General features: G+C 32.2%; 1 protein-coding gene across 2 annotated transcripts in view; it reads left to right on the top strand.

The window, feature by feature from the left end:
* Positions 1-17,527, top strand: part of FUT9 (fucosyltransferase 9) — a 187,677-nt gene that overhangs the window by 84,723 nt on the left and 85,427 nt on the right. Inside the window, exons 1-2 of one of the 2 annotated variants that reach the window (XM_079147135.1) lie at positions 2,643-2,703; positions 9,335-9,436. The gene's annotated coding sequence lies outside the window, so the exon portion shown is untranslated. Of the gene's footprint in view, positions 1-2,614; positions 2,704-9,334; positions 9,437-17,527 lie in introns of those variants that run through there. The other variant, XM_079147134.1, reaches the window with a different exon arrangement.

Raw genomic sequence — 17,527 nt, 5'->3', positions numbered from 1 at the left:
AAACACTACTTGCAACCTGGATGACCTAGACAAGTTGTTTAACCTCTCTATGCTTCACAGCCTTCATCTCTAATGGAAATAACATTGCCTGAGAGACTTGTTAATGGGATGAAATGAGAAAAAATATATAAATCTTTATGTGTAAAAACTTAAATCTGAGCCATTATGTAGCAAACTTTCATTTATACTCAGTGTTGTTATTGTGTTATTGAGGTTTGAGCTGTCAGCATGACTAAGGGACCCTCCAGTGGCCAGGCCTTGGCTTACCTTCTCTGCCTCCCACGTGTCCTCCTTTCACTTCCTATTACTCTGCTCTACTATAGCCAGATTACTTTTTAGTCCCAAACTCTATTATCCCTGTCCTGCTTATCTTCGTGCATGCTGCATTGCCTAGTCATCCTTCAGCATTCGCACAACCTATTTTCTATTAAGCTCCTGCCAAGTAAAATGGAATGTTGCTACGTTAGTGTCCCCGGCCCGACATTTGTTCAAAGTTCTTCATTTCTCTTTCCCAGCTTTCTCCTCTAGACTGTGAACCTTCCAAGGGCAGGGAGAATATGTTAGAGACCCTGAGAGTCATAACACCTAGCAGCTCTCTGTTATGTAGAAGGCACTTAGAAAAATGTATGTTGAATTAAAGAGAGCTTAAAACCTCAGTCTAGTAATTCTGAAGTCATAAAATTCTATTTAAAGCACAGTCACAGGAATTGGCTCCATGACCTCTTCTGGCAGCAAATCTCATTTATTACCACAAATGGCATAAAGTCATTGTGGATATTTGTTCAAAATTTAAAGTCATTTAATCAAATCTGATGAATTGAATTAAGACATTGGTCTTATTAATGGAATACAGTTTTAAATATATCCAAGATGTTTCTAGCATCAATGTCCTCTAATGTTTTGTGTCCATGCAGCTATTTCGCTAGGTTTTAAATTTATATACTGGATAATTTTATTATCAGTCATTACACATCTTTTGTTTTGTTTTTGATACTGGGATTGAACCCAAGGGTGCTCCAATGAGCCACATTCCTAGACTTTATTTTATTTTTTAATTTGAGACAGGGCCTCGCTAAGTTGCTGAGACTGACTTTGATCTTGTGATCCATCTCCTTCAGCTTCCTGAGTAACTGGGATTACAGGGTTTTGCTATCTTGCCCAGCTCACTGCACTATATTTAATCCAAAAGTTCAATAGTAGTTTTAAAACAATTAGGTAAAACTAATGTTTCTATATTTCCCACTTTGGTGGATTTTACACAAATCTGCTGAAGTATTAGGTATAGTGATGCCCATCTGTAATCCCAGCTCCTCAAGAGCATCACAAATTCAATTCTAGCCTAGAAAAGTGTCAAAATTTAAAAAAAAAGAAGAAAGAAAGAAAGAATGAAAGAAAGAAAGAAAGAATGAAAGAAAGAAAGAAAGAAAGAAAGAAAGAAAGAAAGAAAGTTAGTTCTAAAAGTTCTAAGGATGTAGCTCAGTGGTAGAGTATCCCTGGGTTCAGTCCCCAGTACCACAAAAATCAATCAATCAATCAATCAATCAACCTACTAGAGTATCTATCCTGAATAAGTATCTAATTTCTGTTATTAAAATTAACCCTTCTTTTTTAGAAAAAAAAATAACCTATATAATAATGAAATCTCCAAATGCATTTGCATTTGTGAAAAGAAAAAGTAATCACAGTTATATTTATTCAAATACATCACAAAAATCCAAACACTTCTCTCCATGGCTTCTGTGACAAAACATAACAGCCATATTTCTCATTTCATCTACTTCAATTACCTTTGGACTGGATATTGCTTCCACAGTTTCCTTTCTACTAAACAGAACATTTGAAGTGATTCTTTAAAATTTTAATGAGATCATGACAGTCTTCCAGTTAAAGCTCACCTTTCTCCTTTGAACTATAAAATAAAGCCTGAATTTAGGATGGCCTTTGAGGCCCTATATGACTTGGAACTATCTGTCCAACTAGCCCCACCTCCTGCTCCTGCACCCTGGGTCTCCACAACTGCAGGTACACTGGATATTTTTCTTCTCTGGGTCGATTTCCCTTTTTTAAAAAATTAAATCTAATTCTCATGAATTATAGAATACATAATTCAAGAAAATTTTAAAGCACTTGCTTCCATTTAAACAAATCAAGTATGTTGACTGAAAAATATCAACATGAAAATGAAAAATGTTTAGGAAAATCATCTACTTATTTGATCTTTATTTTGTTAAGTATCTACATAATTATAAACATCTAGATGATTTAGTAACATGGGTCTATTTTTATGCTGTACTACAAATGATAAACGTAAAAAGTGGAGAACATGAAATATATTTGCCTGTCAATACATACTCAATTTCTTAGTTTCAATTATGGCATTAATTCTTTTTTAATAACATTTTCCTTTATTAATTTGTTTATGTAATTCAATAGCATTTTCCTAAAAATTAAAAGAAGCCATGAATTGATATAAGTAAAGGTACCAATAATACATACAAAAAGGTCTGTTTGTGAGATGTGTGATTTCTTTTAATTTCCCTTTTGATCATTTATTACTTATACAGTACACCCAATGAGTTTAACTAACATACTTGTTTTTTCTCTTTCTCAACAGGTTTAGAATGTAATAACTCAAGAATTCAATAACACAGTGGAATAGTTTAACAACTGTCTATGTGCTTCCCATGATATGTTCTCTGTATTGTAAGTAAATATTTACTTTCTCAATCCAGCTCGTTTGTGGGATAAATATGTTCATTTGGAACTTGTGGGCAACTTAGATTGTTTCTTAAAATTATAAGCTAAAATTCACCCAAAATATAGAATGAATTTACAAGATTATCTATGATGAAGGGAAGTTCTATAAACAGATTTAATATCGTACCAAAATGAAAGCTTAAAATAAGTGTCTATCATGATAGAATATATACTAATGTTTAATTATATTTTTAAAATGTTATATTTTAGACTCTTAAGAAATAAAAGACGTTTGGGATGGATTATGCCTATCCCTATTTGAACACTGCACCTTTTACACGTGTATAAGAACATCACGTGGGGACCAATAAATATTCACTATTTTTATGCATCATTTAAAAATAAAATGTTTAAAGCAATGCAAGAATAAAGAAGTACTAAGCAATCAGTTCCAACTCTTAGGATGGCAAAGAAAAGAGGCAGCCAATTCTTTCCCTCAGAAGAATGTAAGCCATGAATTGAAGCCCTTCGATTATCAAAACCCACAACTTTTTAACATGTTTAGACACCAGGACATACTTTCCCTTAACCACTAATATTATAAAACGTAGAATTTCCACCTCAAGACTTACTCTCCATTCTCCTACTTATTGTTTTGCTGAATCTTTTGTCTAATTATCTGGCACCCATCATGAGGAATGTAGTGAACCTTGATCCTTCTTCATGGAAGGCAGGAAAATGTTGGGGGTCTGATTTTATTTTGAAGGTTGAGGTGATGATAGATAGGTTATTGACATCCTATTTCAGAATACAGGATGAATTTTTATAAAAATATAATTTAATACTTAATATAAGACTCTAAAGAAGTACTCCTATTAAAAATATAATGTGGTTTTGGAGGTATAGCTCAGTAGTAGACAATATGCCTAACATGCACAAGACCCTGGGTTTGATTTTCAGCATTGCCAAAGCAAAACAAAAACAAAGAACAAAAACAAAGAAACAAAATATATGCTTATGTATTTTGTCATATAACCACACATGTAATTTAAATTTTTATTCTGACCACATTTAAAAAAGTGGAAACAGGTGAAAGAGATTATAATTATGCAGTTATTCAACTTCTTGTAATCAAAACAGAATAATTTTCACACTTGATTAATATAAAAATACTAATGAGAAAATTTGCATTATTTTGTCCACTAATATTTGAAATTCAGTGTATTCATAAAGCACATTTCAATTCAGATATTAATTTTTTATTGGACATACTTTGACCTACATTTAAATATTATAAAATTTACAATTGAAGAATTAGATTAACAAACTCAAGTTTTCCTATACATATTTTAATTTTTTTGAATAACTATGTCAAATATCAGTTTTAAATTTAAAATTAAGTCATTTCTTCAGTCAAACTAGCCACATTTCAAGGATTTAACAGTTACATACACGCATTTGACTGCAACACTGAAAAACTGTATTCAAGAGGACTGTTGACACAATGCTACAATTCTGCTAAGTGATAAATTTTGAAGGCTAAACTTCAAGACATAGTAAAGGAGCATTTAACTTTAGAATTTCAATGAGAAAAAAATTATCAAAAATCTCTCACTTAAAGTAAGGTTTTATAGAATGACATGTTTATGAGACATTTATGGATAAGAAAATACACAAGGTATACAATAATTTCCAAGTTATATAACACGTTTAAATTTGGAGGTTTTTAATTTGCTTCAATTGCATCTTCTATTGTAACTGAAGGAATTAGCTAATCATAGCCTCCTCGTTTCAATAAGTGAATCAAAAGCTTAAATATAAAATAAAAAATTAAAGTTTAATTGTGAAATATACCCACAAAAGAATGAAAATCTAAGCTGCAGACCTTTAAATCACATTCTGATAAAGAATTTGTAGCCACAGTATGTAAAGAACTCTTAAAACCTAATAATATAATGTAGGACCAAATTGAAAAATGAGTAAAATATCTGTTTTTCACCAAAGAAGATTTATGGATGGCTAATGGGTATATGAGAAAATGTTAAAACCATTAATCATTAGGGAAATGCAAGTTAAAAGCACAGTGAAATATCACTCATAATCTATTAAAATGGATAAAATTTCTAAAAATATGACAATGAAAAATATTGAGAAGTATAGAGGGCCACAGAGAAGTCTCATTCATGGCTGATGGGAATTCAAAATGGTGCAAAGTCACTTAGAAAAACTACATACCAATTCCTTATAAAATTAAACACAGATGCTCCTTGACTTGCAAAGGGATTTCATTCCAACAAACCCATTAGAAGTTGAACATATTGAATATATTGAAACACATTGAATAAAATTCCAGCATCATGAGAGTGTATCAGATCACTGAATCAGAAAAAGATCAAAGTTTGAAAGGAGCTATTGGTTCATTTGTAGCATGTAAAATCCTAAGTGCATTTTGGTAAGTGAAAGAAGACAGACCCAAATGACTAAGATGGAATAGAGAGTATGGAAGGTAAGTTTTCCAAGAGAAATCTAGTAGACACCACCCTCATCAAGTGCACAAGACTAGCATCTCCAGTGACAAGATACGTTGATACCATGTATCCTGGTGTGATGTTATAAGGACACTAGACTTATGTGATATGCTTCCCCAAAATCCATAGCCCCACTCTAAATATGAGAAAACCATTAGACAAAACCAAATTGAGGGACATTCTACAAAATGACTTGCTTATGCTCTTCAAAATTTGCAAGCAAAGTGATAGGAAAGACTGAGAAGCACAGTTGAGGAGAGGAAGGAGACATTACAACAATGCAATATGGTATCTTGGGTTTAATTTTGAAAAGGAAGATGGACATTAGTGAGAAAACAGGTGAAAACTGAATAAATTCTATAGTTTGGTTAACATTATTGCATAGATGTTGTTACTTTTGACAAATGTGCCTTATTAAGAGTGAGGGAAACTGAGGGAAGGATATATGGGAAATCTCTGTGTATATTTGCAACTTTTCTGTCAATCTCATGTTATTACAAAATAGAGAAATCATTTTTAAATGAACTACAAGCTTTTACTAGTCAGGATTAACATCCCGCATATATAAGGAAATTAAAATCTCAATAACAAAAATAAAACAATCTTCATATTAGAGAAAACATTCAACCTTTGGCATTTTTAGGTTTGGCTTACTTCACTTAGCATGATATTCTCCAACTCCATCCATTTTCCAGCAAATGCCATAATGTCATTCTTCTTTAAAGCTAAATAATATTCCATCATATTCTTTATCCATTCATCTGTTGAAGGATGCCTAGGTTGGTTCTATAGTTTAGCTATTGTGAGTTGAGCTGCCATAAACACTGATGTGGCTGCATCCCTGTAGTAGGCTGGTTTTGTAATCTTCAATCAGAAAAATGAGAAATTATACTCCATTTATGTATGATTTATCAAAATGCATAAATGCATTCTACTATCCTGCATAACTAATTAGAACAAATTTTAAAATTTTAAATTTTTAAAAAAGAATTAAAAAATAATAATCCAATTGTAAAATGGTCAAAGGACATGAATAGCCACTCCTCAAAGGAAGAAATTCAGCAAGGTGCAGTGGTACTCACCTGTAATTCCAGCTACTCAGAGGCTGAGGTATGAGGATCACTTGAATCCAGAATGGAAACCATCTTGAACAACTTAGCAAGATTTCCAGTCAACAAGTAGAGGAAGAAGCAGTGGAAGAATTCAAATGACAATGAAAAAAGACATAAATATATTAAAATTGTCTTGTATTTGAACTAAAAGTTTCAACTGTCCCTGTTCAAGGCTAATGAAAGCTCTTATTTGCATTGACTTTGTCCTAAACACTCAGGGTAGACCAAATCAAATAGAACTTCAAATTTTTAGTTCTATCTATACTTTATATTAATTGAAGGCTTTAAAACAACTTTAAACAACTAAGTAGATGTCAAGTGAACAGAAAGTCAAATCCTGCATATTCTCTCTTATATGTGAATGTTAAAAAAAAAAAAAAAAAAAAAAAAAAGTGGATCTTAATGTAGAGTTGTGATTAGTAGAGTTTGCAAAGGGTGGTGAGGAGGGAAAGAGAGGGAAGTTGTATAATGGGAATCAAAACACAGATAGAAGTATAAATCTACTCTTCTGCAGCACAGTAGAGTGATTTTTCCATCACAATAACCTATCATAAATTTTATGAATAACCCAAAGACAGCAACTTAAATGTGCCAAACACAGAGCAATGAGAAAGGGATGGAAATGTTAATTGTTCAAATTTGGTCAACTTATATTGTATGCATGTACTGAAATATCACATCATACTCAATAAACATATAACTATTGAATATTAATGATATTTTTAAATGTTTAAGGAGAGATAAATATAAACTACCCTGATTTGATGATTACAACTATATAGAAGTATCAAATTATGACCCATAAATCTATATATTTAAAGTATTAAAAACATTTGACCATTGAGAAATCTTCTATTAGGAAAATTTTTCTCATGTGTAATATAATCCTTTCTACTTTTCTGTAAGCACGTTTTGTCATTTGCTTTAAGTCCTTAAGAACCTCTACTATTTATTTGCCATAAGTATTTCTTTATGACTTAAAATTTCTTAATTATAAAGTTCTTTCATGTTTGCATTTTTAGCAACTCATACTATTTAAACTTCCCAAAATTATGGTTTAATTTTAATCCCTCTATAGCACATTTGGTACCATAATCTTTGTCAATACTGTGTTCCTGGTCATATAGGCCCAGCAATTTTAAAATCATTATGATTGGCTTTGTTTTTCATGCAAAATAAATATATGCTTAAATATCAGATAAGATGGTCAAAGTACCTGTATTGTCTCTATAAAACTGGAATAAGATCTTATCTATCTTATTTAATACAAAATACAACTTATTTTAAAAGTGTTATACATATTTAAATTCAGAATTTTTACCTGAAGTGTCTTTTTCCTGTTGAGCCTCGGAGTTCCACTTGTACTACTAAATAAAAAATCCTTCTTGCTAATTGATTTGCAATATATCAGATGCAAAGATGCTTTCACTTTAGGGAAGTATAATACTATATACGAGAACCAAAAAAAAGTAAAAATAAATTATAAAATACATAAAATGAGAAATGGTATTTTATTAAAATATGATCATCGGTCTCACAAAAGCATTTATCATGTCTTTTCTTAAATAACAATCATCCCTGATGTGATTTTGTTAGATCTATGCATATTATTTCAGAAGAAATAGATTCATTTTATAAAGCAAAGCATATCTGTTTGGGAATTGTGATCCTTTCCTTTAATACCTACATTACTATGCCCATTGGCTGCAGTTCATTTAAGTAAGAATGATCTCATAATCCACACAGAATTTTAAAATGGAAAAAAATTTATAACATACTCTCACTTATCAACATATCAAGGTTTCTCCCTGTTGCTTTCCAATCACAATATCAACTTCTGCGGAGCTAATTTTGTTAGATAATTTGAAAATAATTTATTAGCTTATTTGAAAATTTATTGACTGTGAAAGGATTACAAACAATGAAAGAAGACACACCAACAGAAAAGCATGTTCTATACTTCCTAATAATAGTATAGTAGGTACAGGAAGCATATATAAAATCAATCTGGTACATCCTATATTTAAATGTAATTTGATAGCTGATAAAATTCATAAACTTTGAAAAGTATATCCTCAAACCTACTTCCCTACCATATTTGAATGTTTAGAGCACTCACTATTTTTTTTTTTTTCCTAATCTAAACCCCTGCTACAGGAGTAAAAGCCTGTTTCATTTTGTTTGTTTCTTTGTTTTGGTTTCATTTAAAATGTTATTTAGAAGAGTTTCTTTTTATAAGATCTGTCTTTTTTGTACAAAAACTTCCTACTGTACTACTTGGGGAATAATTAGTACTGACAAATATTTGTGGTACTGAATTTCTAAAAAGAATACCACAGAGCACTTTTTTCAGCTAAAGAAACTAGGCTTAAGAGGTTAGGTAACTTAGGAAAAATGGAGGTATTCTGGAAGGAACCATAGATGGCAGGGACTCCAGAGCCTGGTGACGAGCATCCTTTATAGAGTGGAATGTGATTCTTGGTTTAGAAGTAGTTCAAAATATAGATAGGTAGATGGAAGAGAATGAATAGATGGAAAAATAGGAAAACGTATTCTTGCTAATACCCCCCAAATAATTTTCATACTGTGAACAATGTTTCATTCAGACATGGAAAACTTTTTTTAAAGGAATTGAGTAAAAAAGTTCATAATACAGAATTACATGGAACTGAGATAATTTGGGAAACAATTGAGTTTCTAATGCTTTTACCCCTGTGTCCAGAAGAACTTATTGCTTTATTTTGCTTATCCCCCCAAAATGATGTTCATTTACTTTTACCTTCATAGAAAAATTAATACATATGAAGACTTCTTATAATAATGACTCTTTTATATTCTTTCTCTTCATATATCTTTAATGGTATACTCTTAATTTGAATATGCAAATATAAGAAGTATGTAGTTCAAATTATATGCTCCAGGGAAAGAATTAGCTGAAGAAATGTCCACAAAATCTCAATTATTATTCTCAAATTGGTCTTAAATTTTTATTTTTAGAGAGTGTGATTTCTCTGTAGCTACATTGCAAAGAGCAAAGAAAACACTTCACAGTGAATCAATTCTCTTAGGAAAGACACTGTGGAGTGAATATTTATGTTGGTAAGTACTTAAAGTAAGTGGAGGCAGATAAAAGTACCCTAGATTTTATTTAAAACTATGCATATTAACTCAAAGGGTTTTCTGGTTATCTTTATAAATTATCCTATATATTTTTGAATTTTAATTTTGATTATTTCTACTATATTTTAGTTTCCTTTTTATTTTGTATTTGTTATTAAAAATTAATCTTCCCTTTCACATTTTATGTCCTTTCCCTCCTTTTTAATTCATATAATTTTATACTCTGAACCCAATAAAATGCTAATTTAAAATTTATGACTTTAATGTCATGAAAACTCACCCAAAATGATTATTCTCCAGAAATTTAGTTATTTGCTCATATTACCTTTAATTTCTAATCTATGTTTTACACATAAATTTGCACGATTTTAAGTGTGTGTTTTGATTTTGTACTCAATGCCACCATAAGTGTTTTAGCCTATTTATTATATTATAGGTGTCTTTATAACGAGTCTGCTTGGTTTTTCTTATGGTGGACCCCTAGGTATTCATATGTATAAATAGAATGTCAATTTCAATATTTATCAAATATATTCATGATTTTGTGGAATCAATTTATTTTCTAGAGGAATTGGGACTCAAGAGCCTAAGGTATTCAACCTACTAGGTTTATAGCTACCAAAATGATCATAAACTTTCTAAACCTTGCTTTCATCAAATAAAAAATAGAGATAAAAATAAAGCATATATTATAGAGTTATGAGAATTAATGCATAACAAAGATTATGCATTTTACCTATTTGAGAAACTTTCTAGGTATTAAATTATAGAGGCAAAAAATATAACTATATTCTTTCCAAGATTGTGAACAAATTGTTAACTTCCAGAGTATTCAACTACCCAAACCATGAAAACTAACCCTCGATTTCTTAAGGCAAATGGTGCAAAGTTGAATTTGTTGCTTACTTAGAGAATGTTGAAATGTGCCAAACACAAGTTATCAGAGAAGATATGACTACTAATATTTTTAGAACTTGGAGGAAGAGTAGAAGTCAGTGGTTGGTGGTCTTTGAGAAAAATAAGTCTATTGATAATATCTGTAGAGCCATAGTTTCTCAAGTGACAATATTATTGATTAATTAACTTTCGGATGTGTGTTCTTTGGACCAAGTCTTTTTCTGATCAACTGACTTTTGAAAGTTAGGGTTTTACCAATTGGTTGATTTTCAAATATTTGTTTACTAAGGTACATTGCCACTAATTCTTCATATTTGTGTAATATCCATTCTGATGGTTTCTAGAAGTGCTATTGTTTAAGAAAGCAGAAACTACTTCTAGAGACCAGTTGCAATCACAGCTACTGAAAAATCAGTTGTTTCCTAGGACTGTAGGAACATTTCATTCTCTAGCTATTTTTGAATTAACCATATGAGATAAAATTTCATAGAGGAAATAAAAGAGAATGCCAAGAAAGGATCTTTGTAAGGAAGACAAGGAAATAACTAGAAGTTGGTTATTAATGCGATCTTCTTCTCATAAGAAATATTGTGTTAGTATCAAACACTAAAATAAACATGGAAAGTTAGTACCCATAAAAAAGAGAAGTAGAACTTAATGCACTTTTAAGAAAATTAAGTACATTCTAAAAGTACATTTTAATGTAAGTATATATAGCTGTTAAAGAAAACTTATTTCCTCTTCACTACTAAACATTTTTTTAAATTCATTTTCTGGAATCATATGTATTATTTTATTAAAATTTTTAGTTCATAGGGCTTCTTTTCTATCAATTTATACTCATAAAGAGTATTTGGTAATCTTTGATTTTTGGTTTTTTTTTCATCATCTATCTGATATAACTTGGGCTCTCGATTGTATTTTATTCTAGCATGGCTTCCAATCTCCTCCCAGAAGGTTGCTCCTGCAAGTTCCAAAATGCTTTTCAGGCTCTCATCCTCCTGAATTTCCTCCTCTTCCATAGCCAACAATTTTGAGCTCTTCCACTTTGTTTTAAAATGACATTTAGTTTCTGAAATATTGGCTTTTCTTATGTATTTTTGTCTCTCTGTTCTTCCATCATACCTGCTGGCTAAATACAAACAAACAAAAGCCCTCTTTTTCTACATAAATTTTACAAAAAGATCTATTGCTTTTCTTTCTCCTCCCTGTCTTTAAATATGTCTATAAGATAGGTCCAAATTAAGTCATTGCGGGTGATGCTGATATCTTCTATTCTGTCATTCTTCCACAGTCCATTCCCACCATTAACAGATGACTTATTACAACCTTGAAGAAATCTTGAATTCTAAGATCAGAGTAATAAATGGCTCCTATTTCTTCAATTTATTGGCAGATGTAACTTTCCTGGAGTAATTTAAGCTGAATCTACCTTTTTTATCTATAAAATGGGAAATATTGTACAAAGGATGGCTATAATAATATATTGAAATTATATGCAAACACACAGCACATTCTTTTTCTCCAGAAGTAACCACATAAATAATGAATCTCATTTGACTTTATTTCCTAATTTCTCTTACTACATTGCATAATTAAAATTTCTATGAGACCTGATGTAAAAAGCACAATGTCTTTGTGTAGCACCTTAATAGTCAAGTCACTTTGTTTGTTCACTTAGAGATAATAATAATTCTTTTTTTTAACTTGATCTCATTGTCAGAGCAACAAATTGAAATGTGACAGTGATCACAATAGTACTAAATATGTATTATCTTAACAAGAATGGTCACAGTAGTATTTGGTTTCCTTTCACTAAAAATTATTTCCTTTCACTAAAATGATTCCTGGCCATTACCCGACTCATGTACCATCCCCGCTCAGCTCCTTTTCAAAGGCCCCTCCCTATTAAATCTCCTGGCAGCATTCTACAACTGGATCCTGCTTTCATTCACTTCAGGTTAAAATTGCTTTATTTTCAGTCTCATTATTTCATACTTCTGTTTGGTAATTTCACTGTGTTTTTGTTTTTTTTTTTTTTTTTTAAAGACAGCAACACAAGCTTTTGAGCCCAGTGAGGGTTGACCTCCTGCTTTCCCTCCCACCCTGTGCTGCCCCAGGTAGTGCTCATGACCCCTCTCTGTTTCCCCTGGAGGCACAGATTAAAACTGCTCCACAGCCTTTGGATGCTACTTTTCACTTCCCTAAAATTCTGAAACTGTAAAAGCACTCACTCAACTGAGCAGAAAAAACATCTATAACACCTTTATGCTATTCTGCAGAGCCAGGATGTATTTTAAATTATCACTTACATGCAATGAATTGTTAGGCTTCAGTGCATTTCAAAGCAAAGGGCTCTCTGCTTCTGCTTCTCACTAGGAAGCTGAATTTGGTCCACATATACATAAGTTTGTAAATTCAAGCCACGCTTTAATTCATGTCATTTTCTATTATAAACATACTCAATTCACCTGAATAAATTCCATGGAGGTAGAGGCAACGCCATCTCTGCATTTTTAAACTTCCGTGTAGGAATTAGAGCATGGCTAGGCAGTGACTGAGAAATATGAAGTGATGATTAAAACGGAAATGAACAATCACCTGTAATAACATTAAATGATTGAGCAGAGAATTTAAATCTAAGGGTCAAGCCTGATTAACCTAAGTAATAAGTCATGATAAACTACTTCTATGAAGAGTTTCAGATTATTATTTGGCTGGAAGGGTAAAAATATATCTCACTAGAAACTTCTTTTTCTTTAAGTAATTATAAAGGAATTCTTAAACCAAACTTAAAAATTAAAAAGAACTTCAACTATACCATTATAAAAAAAATACTTTAGGATAACAATAGAGACTAGAAACAAAATTAATTTTTACATTTAAAAACCTGAATATATTTGCAAAAATAAACATAAAATGTGTCTAAAAATTAATTACAAAAAATGAATGGCACAATAAAAAGGCGAAGTAAAGCATGATTAGTTATATCTTAGGGGAAATAAAAATGACCCATAAATAAAGGAAATAATGCCCAACATTACTACTTTATATGCAAATGTTGCTTTGTAGTTTAATTAGATATTTTTGTTTCATTAGTAATGTGTGTGTGTGTGTGCGTGTGTGTGTGTGTATACCTTGACAAATACAGTATTATTTTTAAAATTCTGAAAGGACATATATTAAGATGGAAAACTGTGATTGAAATGGAAAGTTGTTCAAGGTTTTGAGCTCATAACATTATCTGACTCAATTTTTAAAAAGTTCATTCTAGCTGTGGATGAAAACAGGAGAGGGGAGAAACATGAATTTGACAGGAGGCTATTTAAAAAATCCAGACAAGAGATGACAGTTGTGGCAGACTGTTCCTAGAATGACTCTTCATGATCCTCCATTCCTGGTGTTTGGAGCAGCATGTGATCTTCTTCCCTTGGCTGTGGGACCAGTGACTTGTTTCTAATTCACAAAATCTAGGGCCGATGAGATGCCACCACCATGGTTAGATTTGATGACACAGGTCATGAGAGGTCATTACTGCAACTCTCTTGCCATACATTTAATATTTCATCTTACTGGCAGAGCCACTAGAGAGATTGCTTCTCACAAGCCTTGAAGAAGTAAGCTATGTCACGAAATGACCACGTTGGAGGAGGCAAGAATCAGCAGGAGACTTCACATTGGTGTAAGAGCAGCCTCCAGCAAAAAAACTGAACACTTTGAGGTCATGTAGAAGACAGTCTTTCCTTGGGCTGCCTCAGATGAGACTGGCCCTGCCAGAACAAACACCTGCATTGGAGCCTGAAGAAATGAAGTTCTGAAGCAGACAACCTAGTAAAGCTAAGTCCAGAATTCTGAACTACAAAACTATAAGAGATCGAGTGTAAGTTGCTAAGAAGGAGAAGAAGGAGAGGAAGGAAATGAAGAATTAGGTTTTACTAACACTTCAGTCACCAGATAGCTTCTTAGCATAGACCAGTCAGATCTAGAGAATATAGTGGAAAGAAGGAAGTCCACCTAAGAGAAGGAAATGGTCAAAAGGTCAAATGATTTTTCACTTTGTTTTAAGACACCATAGGTTCTAATGATTTCTGGTCACTGGGACAACCTAGGTGATAATCTATGACTGTGCTACAAAAAGTTGGAAGTAAAGTGTATTGCTGCACAGAAATTTTCACCCATGGGAGATTTTAAGCACCCATAATTGTTAAATGAACGCATTTGCCAAGGCCCCTTAGGAGAATATGAATGGAAATGAACAATGACTCATAGCTATCCAAATTAAATGAAAGGAAGTTGTTTCCTAATAAATAAATGAATAGGATGGAAGAACAGTGAAACCTGGTGTGACAGCTAATGTCTCATTAATTACACCAATAATTACATTGTCTCCCCATCATTCACCTTGACTGTCTCAGAATCACCCTAACTAGGTCTCCACAACCTGCTTGAAAAATTTATACCTATCCTTTTGTGAAAATACCTCTCAAAAAAGCAGAGACATAGATCTCATGGTTGTTGGACATCAAAGAAATGCTATAGATTCATTGTGATGAATGAGCTTGTGAGAAGCTTTCAGACTTTTTAATTGCTGCAGTTTTGAATATCCAACCTGCCTTTACATATCCTTTTAAAGAATATGAATGCAATTATTTTTCCTCTAAGAGTAACACTCTAAAATGTATTTTTTTCCTTTTACACAATTGTAATTGAACTTCACGTACATGTTTTCAAACTTGGTGTGGGAATAGAAAATGTGTTCATCATCCTCCTACCAGTCCTGAATCTTTCTCTTATGTAGTGTGTCAGAGAGAGCTCTTGGAACTGTTTATTCTCACTGAGACAATGCAATCTTCGTGCTTGCTACTCTACAGTCATTTCTGAACATTTGTTTTATAAATTCTTCAAAATTTAGCTTTCTTCACAGTATAGCACAGTGATTCCACCTGCTGTAAAATCTGGTTCATAAAATCACCAACCATTGTGTTGGTAGCACATATTAGCACAAGGCCCATTCCCTAGCTTACATAAAGCCCTTAATGAATAAGAGCTGCTAGCAATTTTTTTCTGAGTTTCTATTTCTCTTCTATTCTAAAATATCATCAAAACATCTATACTTCACTTCTTTTCCTATTTGAATTTTGTATCAACCACTTTTATGAAAAAAAAATTGAAAAACAAATGAATATAACATATCATGAATGACTGTTTCCAAAATTTCAGCTTTCTACACTTGCTCCCCTGACACTCAGAAGACGAAGCAATCTGATTTTCCCCCTTTTTTGATATCTTTCCCTTTCTTTCCACATCTATATTTGATGAGGCTGCTGGCACTAACTAGTGAAGATGTAGTGCACAACTGTAGTGATGTCATACTCCCCCACCTCATTCACCCATATGCATCAAATCATTGTTGAACTTAATCATAATAATTTAACCAATAGGTGAATTCAGGTATTTGCTCCATCTCTCTGTCTCTGAGGAGAGAGTGCTATAAAGACAGCCATTCTCGTTCTACTGTTTCTAGATTTTCAGCAGGGATGTGCAGTTGTTGAATAACCTCAGCATACCTTGGCAAATCCCAGTTTTCACACATTTATTCCCTAATTCCTCTAGGAGCCACTGTCTCCAATCCTCCAAAGAAACTGAGGTTGAGAAAAGATTTTCTATTTCTTTGTAGATATTACAGAATACAAAAGAAGTCATCAATCTCCTTCACCCTATTACACAGAAAATTCCTGTGTGGTCCCAAACAAGTAACCCATTCTTCTACTATATGGGCAGGAATTAAGGAAGGGGAGGTGATCTAAAACATACTAAATTGATTAAAACATATCAGTAATTACAAGAATTATTTTTTATATTACCACGATTTTATGAAGAAGGTATAATAATACCCTTCATTTCTTATATATGTCTCAGAGAATGATTGCCCAAGTCTTCATTTGAAAAGGGAGCCATTTATCAATTCTATTTCCCTAAAGCCTCCCTACAAAATCCCTGTTTCCCATGGTACATGGTGTTTTTACATCCTAACATTTATATCTTTGATTTGGGAACAAATATGAAAGACTTTATGTTATATGTTACATATTTTTATAGAAGCCATATTTCATTTAATATAGGAATTGTTTCCATCTTTTTGAAAAAAATTAATATTCAACATCATTTCAGAAAACAGAAAAAAAAAAAAAAGGTGCAAAGACTTACACTTCCACTTTTCCTTTCCTGACAAGCTTTTTATGAGCTGCAAATTAGCAAAACATCAGTTCCTCTGCCTGTGAAAGGAACACTTCCTTCTCTGGTGCCACCTGCCCTTTACAGTCTAGTGGTAAGTGTGCATTCCATGCCAGAACCATCATTTGGATAATACTGAAAGGTGAATCAGACCATTGAAAACACATAATATGGATGAATATCTTCAATACTTTTCTTCACAATGAAGCTGTAATTTGTTCTTGCACTGGTAGTAAAGGAGATGCACTTTGGGGACTTGTCAATATTGGGCCTAGACACATTTTGCCAGCCATTTACCACTCAACTTTACTTTGTTTTGATGTTTTGATGATTTGGACACACTAATTTTTATGTGACAAAATATTTTATATTAAAGTGTCTTGGGACACTTTAATCGAATTTATGCTAACGTGTAAAAAGCACACATCAATTCCCATAAGCTTTCTTAAAATGTTTATGAAACATAATTGCCCTGAGCAAAAATCTATTTTTAGACTTCTAAAACTCTAGGCAAGTACAAAAAAAGCAGGTTATTCAGTCTGATTCAGAGCACTTGTATTAAGACTTATGTATTTACAGAAGATATGTGTTCATATGTGTGTGTCTACTAGGTAATGATATAAAATATATTTCATACTGTAGGTCACAGTCAAATATTTTAAATGCCATTACAAAAAAAAAAGTAGCACTAAATGTAGAACTGCTAAGAAATTCTCCCATATCTAGAAGACAATCCTTTGCACTTCTGCGGTCATTTATGTACATAACTGAGTGCCCTTAAGAGTAGGGTATAAAGAGGCAATTAAATGTGGAAAAGGGAAACACCCTCCAAATACTGCAAACATGATAGGTTGTTGTTATTGTTGCTGCTGAATACAAAATATTAAACATCAGTTAATAAGTGTCGCATTCAGACCTTAGCTCTATAAATTGCTGCTT

The sequence above is a fragment of the Sciurus vulgaris genome (assembly GCF_902686455.1).
Source record: "Sciurus vulgaris genome assembly, chromosome: 7".
Lineage (NCBI taxonomy): Eukaryota > Metazoa > Chordata > Mammalia > Rodentia > Sciuridae > Sciurus > Sciurus vulgaris.
Note: the sequence above shows the minus strand (reverse complement) of the source record. Positions and strands in the feature narration are given on the sequence as shown.